The 12,288-nt window shown below is 41.1% G+C and overlaps 1 long non-coding RNA gene across 1 annotated transcript in view; it reads right to left on the bottom strand.

Annotated features, from left to right (window-relative positions):
* LOC124156107 overlaps positions 1-7,233 on the bottom strand; it is a 160,708-nt gene extending 153,475 nt beyond the window's left edge. Inside the window, exon 1 of the long non-coding RNA XR_006864265.1 lies at positions 6,959-7,233. This is a non-coding gene — a long non-coding RNA (uncharacterized LOC124156107). The remainder of the gene's footprint in view (positions 1-6,958) is intronic.
* Between the last annotated feature and the right edge of the window lie 5,055 nt (positions 7,234-12,288).

Raw genomic sequence — 12,288 nt, 5'->3', positions numbered from 1 at the left:
TGATTAGTCGTGGAATAAAAATATTCGAGAAATAACCGGTCAAGCTAATCGTAAAATGGGTTTTGTTAAAAGAATATTAGGGAAGTGCAACGACAAAGTGAGATAAATTAGCTATTTTTCCCTCGTTAGACCACATTTGGAATACGCTGCCAGTGTTTGGGACTCTCATGAAAAAGGCTTAATAACAGAGTTAGAACGTGTGCGAAGAAGAGCTGCCAGGTATGTGAAAGGTCGTTACGATAGTCTCGTTAGTGTAACTGACCTCTAAGATAAACTCGGATGGGAATCTCTGTCGGACCGTAGATTGAAAAATAGACTAAACCTTTTAGATAAATTCAAGAGCAGTGTCTTTTCTAACGAAGTTAACCATATCTTAAGGACGCCAACATACTACGGAAGATCAGATCATATAAATAAAATAAGAGAGATAGATTGTAGAACAGACAGATTCAGAATGTCATTTTTTCCACTATTAATAAGAGATTATAACGGCACCGATAGAACTCATAAATAGATTGCATGACTTGTAGTGTATCCAACAAATCTATGTAAAAGGTAATGTATGTTTCTTAATTTATTATTATTTCAATAGCATATATTAGTAAAATACGTGACGTTTTTGGACGGTGTGGTGTGCATGTGGGAGTCCAATTGCATGCTGCATGCTGGTGAATGACCACCCCCTGCCAAACACCATAGAGGTGGCTCGCAGGGTATTATGTAGATGTAGATGTAGATCGCTTTCACAGAAATTTTGGAAGAGTCAAGAGCGTGCAGAAACACAAAAAGGATGAGCAAAGTATGCGATCTAGATGTAGATGTAGTCATTCCCCGGCAAACACCTTAGGGGTGGTTCGCAGGGCACTTTGCAGATGTGAATGCCTTTACTAACCAGGATCACTATGATAAAAAATATGGATACTAAATACTTCCCACTTGATGTGATTGCCTCTATGAGCGTTGACTTTTTTAGCTGTGCAGCGTAATTACACCAAAGTGAACGACTTTGCTAGATAACTGCAAATTTTGAAATAATATTTTATGTTAAGTTTGTCTGTTAGCGAAATAATTGCACTTCGTCGAACTTTGATCGAGACTATGCTCTTACTTAGCCTAATGTAAAATATTCAGCGGGTCGCGAATAGAATTGACCACTGCGTTCAATGGAGGGTACTCACAAATGATTCAAGCGAATTGACGTCCAACCGCGCTTCTATTAATGACTTCTTTATATGCACGAGTACTGGGTGAGTGAGCGTATGAATGACTCTGATGTCATCATTTTGCAGGACGTTGTGATTACGTAAGTTCCTGCACTCGGAAAAAGAGTCCTCACTTCTTATCAATAAACTCACGTCTTTCAAAGTTTCTTTGTCGACCATCGTACGAATGCGATCGGCGAAGATGATTTATCGGCATTTTGCTGGTGGTACAGACGCTTTTTGATTCCGTAAACTTGGCCCGGCTGCTTTATCCGCCTCACCACGCACCTGATCTTGGAGGGTCAGAAATCGAAACCGCTTTCTATTTCTCGCAGACGGATCTTTTATCCGCCTTCACGAATCTGCAATCGACGCCACCTGGCATTTTATCCATCATAACCCTGTCGAATTTTTTCACATTTCATACTTTTTCGAATAACATTACCCTTGTATCGCCGAAACAGCTCAATCTACAGCATTTTTTCCGGGTTCCGCACGCCAGAATTGTGTCATAAAACATGGAACAATGAGTGTGTTTATCGTTGGGGGATTCGGTGGGCAGCTGTGTTACACTCCCCTTCCAGCAGAAATCATCTCTGCGGTCACTCGGGCCTCGCAAATTCAGAGTAGAGGCGACTTTAGGCGAACGTGTGGTCACCGGGTCATCTCTTCACAGCCCCCCCTAAGTTCTCACTCCCGCCGACCTCGGGAATGCGTCATCGCCGCGGCGGAATACATGCGTGGCCGAACGCTTGCAGCTTTCCAACGGGTCGCCTCTCCCAACCAAATCAGGAACGGAAGGCTTGGCAGAAAAAGCTTGACTCATCGGCGGCCTACCAATCCCGTATCTACCCATCCTCTCCTCGGATTCGACTGAGAACCTATCCCCTGAGTGTCCCCTCGCCTCTCGGTTACACAATCCACACCGAAACACGAAGTGAAAAAAATATCTTTTCATTTGGTGGTCATCTGAACGAGATTTAATCCTTCCATTGTCCATGACCAGCCTTGCTTGCGTTATCAGGAATTGGACTCACGCTTTTGTGTGGAATAGTGTAAGTTAGTCGGATTGTGAAATGTTTATTTACCGGTGGCGATTCGTTGATAGTATTGAAGCTGTTGATTTGTAATAATAAAAACGAAAAGTAATTTTAGAAATTTTTTGAGGCAATTTCAAGGAAATAGACCGAATTTCCCTTGGTTACGACCTTATCTTTGACCACTTCACTTGATTTATTAGATAAACAAAATTCATAAAACCAAGAATGCCATCTTTATGGCTCTGAGGTGAAATTTTAATGGGCATGCAGCACACCACAAATCAAGTTTTTTTTTGGGGTACAGCATTAATAAGACATTGCATGTGGCTGGTGTTAGCTCTCATTAAGTATACACAATTTATTCGAATATAAAAGTAGTTATTACACGGAACTTCATACATTTCGCGAATGCCGACATCCAAAAAGCGTGTGCCTATCGACCCGCTATTTACACCTACCACTGTGCTGAACACTACTGAGTGGCTTTTAGAAAATATGTATATCTACCGAACATATCATTAGGTAACTACTGTTGTCGATTGAGCTAAAAGTATAATATAACAAAAACACACGCCGAAATTAAGAGATTCACACATTGGTATTCCAACGAATTATTAACAATTAGTAATAAGAAATGTGGAACTAGAAATTAGGGACGTGCGGCATTAATACTCGTATGATTAACGAACGAATTTCCTGTAAGTAGAATTTTCATCACCAGTTGCACAAAATTTTACCAAACATATTTTAACAAACCAAATACTCTCATCGCTTCCATTAATCTGACTGCAATTAATCATGGAAGTGTCCCAGCGTGCACGAATATGGTTGCCATATTAATTTTCACGCATTTTTCGATGAAATACGGAAGCAGTTACGTGAAAACGGTGACAAGTGCGCCTCTCTTCCTTTCCTTCTCCGAGATTTCTCCGACAAGTCGTCCTGCGGAGGGCATCGAGGAAAAGGTCGCTCGGGAAGCTGAAGCGAGCGAAACTACAACTTCTTCCCCGCTTTCTCCTTGGAATCTCGTGGCTTTATCAGGCTATTCAGTTGACAGTTTGGATTGCTATCACGCTACTCAGGAAGTGGGCGTAAGGGTAAATCATTTGACAGTGGCACAATTTCACCATTATTTAACACAGCATGCACAACGGAGTTCGATGCGCTTTAGTTAACCAACTTTGGAGGCGCAAGCTTTCCTCACCATTATCTTACGAGATAGCCTTGGCCTCTGATCGAAGGATCTCGGGTTCAAATCCCGGGTGTAACCTTCGGAAACCCCCGAAATAAATACTGGAAGGGCAAGGTGTCTCAGAGAAATCAACTAGCCCCCATACCTTGGAAATGTCAATTGTCAGTGGCTCAGTCCGGGGTGCACTAACCAACGCTGTACCCTCACAGACACACAAAACCTAGGGTCGAATCACTTAATTAGTGAATCAATAGCATAACCATTTGAACTATTTTAGAGGTTGACTATCGGAGTCGGAAACACTTCTTCATTGCGATTTTTAAAATTTGATTAGCTAGATTAGCTAGATTAAAATGAAAAAAGTCAGCACGGATTTATCCGCTAATGAACGCGAGCTAATAATTAAAAAATATAGGATGACTAAAGCCGCCACGAAGGAAGCGTTGAGGAATGCGTTCACGAATTTTAAAAGAAAAACACTAGTAGAGCAGTTACAGGATAACCCAAAAGCATTTTGGTCATATGTTAGGGAAGTTCAAGGTAAACGATCTACCGTATGTTCGCTGAGAAACGACAATGGAGATGTGTTGACAAGCAGTTACGATAAAGCCAATTTATTAAATTCCTACTTTAAGAGCGTGTTCACGGAGCCTTCCGAAAACTCACCCGGGACCGATGATAATCCCTGTATTCATAAGATGCCAGCTATTGACATTAGTACGCTCGGAATAGAAAATATATTGAAATCGCTTAGTCCAAATAAATCACCTGGTCCAGACGAAATCCCTTCTCGTGTATATAAAGAACTAGCCTCAGAACTTGCCCCCTACTTGCAGTTAATATTCAGTAAATCCATCAAGCAACACGAAGTACCTAATGACTGGAAAATCGCTAATGTAACGCCTATATTTAAAAGTGGAGACAAGGAACAGCCATCTAATTACAGGCCGATATCTTTAACGTCCATCTCTTGCAAAGTCATTGAACACATCGTAGTCAGCTCGGTAATGAAACACCTAGACGCGCAAAACTTATTAATGGGAAATCAACATGGATTCAGGAAAAGCAGATCGTGCGAAACTCAGTTAGCGCTTTTCGCCCACGATATTTTAGTCTCCGGGGAAGACAACATTCCAGTAGACGCGATTTTTCTTGATTTCAAAAAGGCATTTGATAAAGTACCCCACGGAAAGTTAATATTAAAACTGAATTCTTATGGTCTAGACGAAGATGTCATTTCCTGGATTAGAGAATTTTTGAGCGACCGCGTCCAAAGAGTAGTATTAGACGGTGCAGTCTCCAATGAGGTTAGAGTGACTTCTGGCGTTCCTCAGGGTAGTGTCATTGGCCCACTCCTATTCCTTCTTTATATAAACGACATTGGCGAAGTAGTGCAGAGTAAGTTACGATTATTTGCAGACGACGCTGTAGTTTACAGAGAAATTCGTTCCAGCAAAGATATAGATGAACTAACGAATGACCTTGCTGCTATCCAAGCTTGGTGCGATGCTTGGCAGTTAGAATTAAATTTGGAAAAATGCGTCGTAATGAATTTCTGGAAGAAGAATAACTCCCTACAGCGTAACTATGTCATTCGGGGCGCGCAGTTAAAGGCAGTTGAATCTGTGAAATATCTAGGGGTTAGACTCAATAATGATCTATCGTGGAATAAACATATTCGAGAAATAACCGGTCAAGCTAATCGTAAAATGGGTTTTGTCAAAAGAATATTAGGAAAGTGCGACGACAAAGTGAGAGAAATTAGCTACCTTTCCCTCGTTAGACCACATTTGGAATACGCTGCCAGTGTTTGGGACCCTCATGAAAAAGGCTTAATAACAGAGTTAGAACGCGTGCAAAGAAGAGCTGCCAGGTATGTGAAAGGTCGTTACGATAGTCTTGTTAGTGTAACTGACCTCTTAGATAAACTCGGATGGGAATCTCTGTCGGACCGTAGATTGAAAAATAGACTAAACCTTTTAGATAAATTCAAGAGCAGTGTCTTTTCTGACGAAGTTAACCATATCTTGCGGACGCCAACGTACTACGGAAGATCAGATCATATAAATAAAATAAGAGAGATAGATTGCAGAACAGACAGATTCCGAATGTCATTTTTTCCACGATCAATAAGAGATTATAACGGCAGCAATAGAACGCGTAAATAGATTGCATGACTTGTAGTGTAGCCTACTAACCTATGTAAAACTTACTGCATGTTTCTGAATTTCTATTCTATATTCTATTTCTAACAGCATATAGTAGTATAGTTTGTTATTATACGGGACGTTTCTTGGACGGTGTGGTGTGCATGTGGGAGTCCAAATGCATGCTGCATGCTGGTGATTGATCACCCCCTGCCAAACACCCTAGAGGTGGCTCGCAGGGTAATTTGTAGATGTAGATGTAGATTACGAACACGGCATTTAAGGATTAAAAACACGAGAAACTTTTTCAATAGCTTTTATATGAATGAAGACGAAAGAGGAGAACATAATTAAGGAGAATAGACTTTAAAACAAATGAGATACAGATTACACACTAGAGTTTGCGTGACTTTCATTTTATCAAGGGGTATATAGATATAGATAAATATTTCCAGAGGCATGAAAATGTTCATCTTGAGTGGAGGTAGTTGTCAAATGGCTCACACGTTCCTTAATTAAAAATAAAGTAAATAAAAACAATTAAATTAAATTACTACTCATTTAAGCAGTGCCCCAAACCGAAAGGTGGTTGAGATGCCAGGACTTTCTTTGCTCTGAGCCACGCAATTTATAATAATAATTTTCTAACAATAATAGCGTCCTCGCGCCACGAGAGAGGGTTATAATATGATCTTCTCTAATACTAGCGCCATCGGAACCCTAAGATCAGGGTTTGGCTAGAGTCCGTTTATGCAGTAAAGATATGACGTATTTACATGTTTCTTTGATACGGTGTTATCAGTACTTCGCAGAATATAAAATGCTTGCAAAATGGTTTCTGTTTAGTTTTAAATTCATTAACAACAAAACAATCCATTTAGATGAATCCCCCAGCATACGGAGTCAAATAGCCACTCGGGAAAAGAATGGTTAAGTTACGATTTCTCAACTATTATTTTTCATCCATCTAGATGGTTTTCGTCAGACCATTAATACTACAATACAAAACATCACTACTAAGTACATACATATGTATGACGTATACATACGCATTTATATGACCAATTATGATCATGGCGCATTGAAATTTGACTTCTGGACCAGTATCCAACTCCTCAACAGGTAGTGGCGCAATCCCCCAAAGACTACTGCATATCAAATATTATATCATTTATTTTTTATCTCTGCTAAATCCCACCCTAAAGTTCTCTCGAGTGCACATCTTTAGTCTAGTGAAGTGTTTATGCATTCATACGGTTATTAGGTACTCCAAAGACTCCACCGTGATATTCCATGCAACAATGACAACAATGTGTTTTGAGAGAATCATAATCACATCTAAAAAAAAAGTGAATCTATATATCTGCGATACTTTACCTTACATAATCCACTTGAAAGCGACACCGACTAACGAGCATTTCTGCCCGACTGCGGGCACGACAGATCGCCGGAAAAAGTCGAGAAGTCCAGATGAGCAGCCGAAAAAAGGTTATTCGCTCCACAATGACATAGTGCATAGCCTAAAAACCTACTTTCACAACAACTAAGCCTCGACTCCTTCAGGCCAGTACACTTTCGTTCACTTAGGGAATGAATTGCCGAACAATTCCATCGGTCACCAGGAAGCTCTACCGACTTGAAGGTCCGTCTAAGTCAACGTTCACGGTGTTATTGCGCCGGCCAAATTCACTTCGACCTCTGGGTAATGCGTGCCGCCACTGGGCCATTTGAAACTACACCCAGGCCATCGACTTGGTAACGTCGGCAGCTTGAATTTGACTTCTTGACTTCATATGACTGTAAATGATATGCCTTAGAATACCGGTTTGGAACACGTTGGATATTGAAGGGGTGAAAGATTTTACAACTTACGAAGTCGAAAAACCAGCGAAGGACGAAGCAAATATTTAATAAGGAGTGTATCTTAGGCGAAGAGGGACGGAGATAGCAGCGGAGAAGTCAAAGAATCGAAGGATTCAAAACTGGTGCTACTGAAGAATATATCAGATAAAATGATTCCACCGTGTAAATGATGAGGAAGTGATAAAAAGAGTGGGAGAAAATAAAAGTCTTCTATAAAAACTCTAAGATGAAAAAGGGACAACCTATTGGCTGTATCATGAAGCATGGTTACGACTCCGGGGATATACCTGATGTATCGCGGGGGTCGAGGGCATGATGGACTGATGAATACAAACGTCGCGACGCGTCGAAGGGCAAGTGCACGGGAAGAGAGGCAAGAGACGGCCACTTATCTTTTGCAAAAGATAGCTTATTAAGGATGTAAGAGATAAGAAATTCGTATGCTAAAAATGCTATGATAAGAAATTCGAAAAATGAAAAGGTTGGCAGAGAGTAAATCGGAGTAGAGAGTTGCGTCAAACTAATCTTCGTATACATCTACGAGGTACCGAGCAAGCCACCACCTGGGTGGCATTCAGTGCTCATCCTGACTTCATCCGACACGCACTCGCTTGCCGGACACAGGCCAAGCACACAGAACGGCGAGATGCGCTCAGACCAGACGCTAAAGCCGTTTTACACGGGGCACGTACTTGCACAATCTGACGTGTGTACGAAGGTGCAGTCAAAATTACGTCGTGTAAAGCGGTGAATTGCTAGAACACATGCGAGAATGTGTGGATGTGAGATGGCAAAATAGCCCCTGTACTAATTTCGTTCATGCAATTCCACGCCATTTTAGAAATTAATGCAGTTCTAACCTGCGCAATTCCGTGCTCTGTGTAAAACGGCCTTGAGAGAGTGCTAAGGACATGAACATGCAACCACCCAAATAAAAGTACTTGTTTGCAAAAGAAAACGAAAAGTTAGCGTACTAAATGATTCGTGCAGTACGTATAGCATGCCAAGAAATGCATTCAGATAGCTAGTATTGACAATTATAGTAAGTTATTAAATACATGCAGTCTATATAATTTTTGGTGTTTTCCCGGCGAACCATTGCAGTGAAGTTTTCTCAGGTTTCGCACAGGGTTAGGTCCTCCATTTCTCCTTCCAATTCAGGAATCCAATTGGATTCCTGAATCCCTGAAGACAATGGGCGAGTTGTCCATCGAAACGTTGGAAGGAGAAATGGAGGACCTGACCCGGTGCGAAACCCGAGAAAACTTCACTGCACATGCAGTCTATTTTACCTAGTCCGAATCAAGCTACTCTAGAGCTAAACTATTCAGATATTATAATCCCTCATTGTACACGAAAAAAACGAAATCTTAAATCTATCTGTTGTGCAGTCTATTTTCTTAGTCTTGTCCTTGTAATATTTTCTACCATAATAATTAGGCTCCCTCAAAATATCTTGAACGTCAGGCAAAAAGTATTCTTCTTGAAATTTCCGCAAAGGATTTTATCTCAATTTTTCCCTTCGATCGGTTGCACTTTCCCATTCTAAATGAATTCTGTCACACCACTATGTTTATTGTAGTAATTTTCAACAAATCTTGCAGCTCGCCATTGCATTCTAATTATATCCGAAATCATTCCTTTTTCTTACGGCTCCCGTACACTGCTAAAAAGGTAATATTACTAGTGGCGGTGTACACCAAATGGGGTGTCACGAGAGAATTATAGCATCGTTCTTTTACTTTTCCATCGCACTTTCCCAGAATTCTTTTGACAAATCCTAATTTACGATTTCCCTGGACGCAATTTTCCTGAATGTGCATTCCCCAGGATATCTCGGGTAAGAGTTACTCATATTTCTTCTTCCGAAAAAACGTTACTACACATTTGTTAAGATTTAACTCTAGTTGCCAAGTACCACTCCAATCGTTTGAGGGATTGAGATATCTCTTAAGCGCAATTCTGTCGGACTCGTTGTTTATATCCCAGATGATGAAGATGCACTATCAGACTAAATTTCGTCATTCATACCGACAATAACATAGCAAGATTGCCATCTGAGTCCATAGCTCTACAGACAATTTGCAATTTATATTGCATAGTATGTATTTCGTCTTCGCACGAAGAGATAGTGCCTTCTTAGCAGAAAGCGGCACTATTTTTTAGCCAAGCAAAACCCTAAATCCGCTAAACCACAGCATTAATTATTCTGGGGGAAACATCTACTGTGTAAACCATACAGAATTTTAGCCCTCGGAACGATATTCGTTCTGTCCTACATTTATCTTACAATTTGGCGGGCAGGAAATAATCAGGGTTAAATAATCCATAGAAAATGAATTAATTTGCTCAATTTTTGTGATTTCGCCAGAATTTATATAAGACAAAAGAGCCTTTCTCGTTCTTCACGCAGGCGATTGACTACCATGGCTCGTTCGCACTGTTTTCGTGGTGACGGAGCCTATGGCATCGTCCATTTGTCGTGCAACGCTGACCGGAAGCAACATATCTGCAACCGGCCCTGCGAGCACATAAGTTATGTCAATGTCCCCTCCGTACTCATTCCTTTGCTGGCACAGGAATGAAAAAAATAGAGCCACAGAGATCAGTAGTCACAAGGAAAGCAGTAGTATCGCAGCGAGGATGGAAAAGGGCTCTCGGAGAAGACGGCAGCGCGAGAAAAACTCTCTCTATATAAGGTAAGTGGGTCTAGGGAGTGCAGCGGCAGTCGTATTCTCCGCTGCTTTCTGAGAATGGAGGGGAACTGGCTAGGACGGTGGGAGGGAGGGAATTTGGGGCCTCCCTGGTGTGCTCGGAAAGAAAAGAGGTGGAAGAGGCGACCGACGCGCAAAGGGAAGTACATAATAGCACACGAGGGGCGGGAAAGAGCAAGGGAGGGCTTGAGGGGCGGAAGGGAGAAGAAGAAACGAGACGAAAGAAGGATAGGAACAGGAAGATAGCTGGCGTGAAAAGCCTTGTGGTATGGAACTTGCATGGATGAGGACCGCCATGAAAATCGTCATTTATAATGGCGAGTATCGGGCGACCCATGCAAATTGCAAGTTTGGCAGCGGATTCCATGCCTCAAGGACGCGAAACCTTGCCGAAATATTTTCGTATCTTCACTCTCCACGAGTAACATAGAGAACCACATGGCATTCACCAGCCAAATATCCATGCGGTGGCTGGCAGGGTGTCACGTGTGGGGTAAGGTGGCCCTCCATATAACTGAATGGCTGCATACCCCTATGAGCCCAAAATATGGAAGTTTGTACTAAGGCTGCTTAAAATATGTTATACCAATTGGCGGCGTCGTGGTATTGTTGATGGAACGATAGGCTACCGATCGAAGCCTCCGGGAGACAAATCCGGATGAAAATCCACTAAGTAAAGATTAGGGTAGGTGGCCCGCGGAAAGTATCCGGTTCCGTTGATTTAAGTTCATACTTGATGGACTAGCTCTGGGTGAGCTCTATCCTCTTCTCACGCGACCAACCTTTGGGTTGAATTGCAAAATTCACAAATTGTCACCGTCTTTATTCACGAACACCTTAACATATCAAAATGGCCTAGATACATGAAATAGTAGATTTTAATCCTCTGGTACACATTGGTGATGGTTCACCCCTGCCAAACACCTTTGTTAGTGGCTTGCATGGCAAGATAGTGCAAGAATAATTTTGGATGGAATGCTTTACTTTGAAACTAGGGAATCCATATCAGGAATATATTCGCGTTTGATCATATCTGCATGGAAAGATGGAAACTGATGATGGAAAGAAAGATGGAAACGTACATTTATATCATACCCTGGAAGATTTATATATACCATACTCTTGGGTGTTTAGCAGAGGGTGATCACGCACACAAGATGATCTCCACTTGCACACCACATGTTCATAAAAATATTACATATAATAACAAAAAATACGATAGCATTCACGCTAAGTCAAAACTTGCCAACGGTTTGTAATTCGTACAGTAAATCCATACAAATTTCGAACAAACGAGAAATATAATTATCTAATGAGTCGTCCCAGCGAAATACGCCATTAATTTTATTATTAATCAAGACACCGTAGCTATCCCTGATGGTAAAAGGAAAAAATGACATTATAAATCTCCTTAGAGCGTCTCTTATTATTACTACAATACCTTCTATTTTTTATACAAGCGTTAATGCAAACTTTTCTTTTCTACTAAAATGCTGTATTCAAAATTTTCTCAATACATTGAAGCCTTTTTTCACGTCTCTGCTTCCATATTTCAGCGTAAAATGCGTGAAAATAAACATTACAACCATATTCGTACTCGCTGGGACTCGTATCTTTAAGAGAATAAAAGGAGAAGGACGCTAAAACGAGAAGCAATAGATTAAAAAATTACTCGCACCTAGGTTTCGACGATAAAGAGACGGGAGAACGAGGAAACTTACAGGCGGAGAAGTGCACTCGAGGGGGACGAGTTCGATCTTCTGAAGGCCAGCGAGGGCTTTGACCCTCCCGATACGGACATTCTGTCATTAGAAATAGTAAAGCATTGCAATCTACGATCCCAAGTCACACTCATTTGCTTTTAATATTGCTATCCTATAGTTTAATTAAGTTGGCAAATGAATCCAACAAGCCTTATTGCAAAACCTCTTAATAAATCAAGGCCGCAGCTAGAGGTGGAGGGAGGAGAGAATACACCACCCGAAACTTTTACGGGGGTAGTTTACTCTCTCTACATCTACAGTTTTTGAATTGCAGATATTTTTAGCGATCTGAGAAGATTCGATGCATGTAAAATTTCTGGTCTAGTCTGAATATCATACAATTTTTCTAAATATATTAATGTAAATA

The sequence above is a fragment of the Ischnura elegans genome, chromosome 3 (genome assembly GCF_921293095.1).
Source record: "Ischnura elegans chromosome 3, ioIscEleg1.1, whole genome shotgun sequence".
Classification (NCBI taxonomy): domain Eukaryota; kingdom Metazoa; phylum Arthropoda; class Insecta; order Odonata; family Coenagrionidae; genus Ischnura; species Ischnura elegans.
This window is presented reverse-complemented; position numbering and strand designations above follow the sequence as displayed.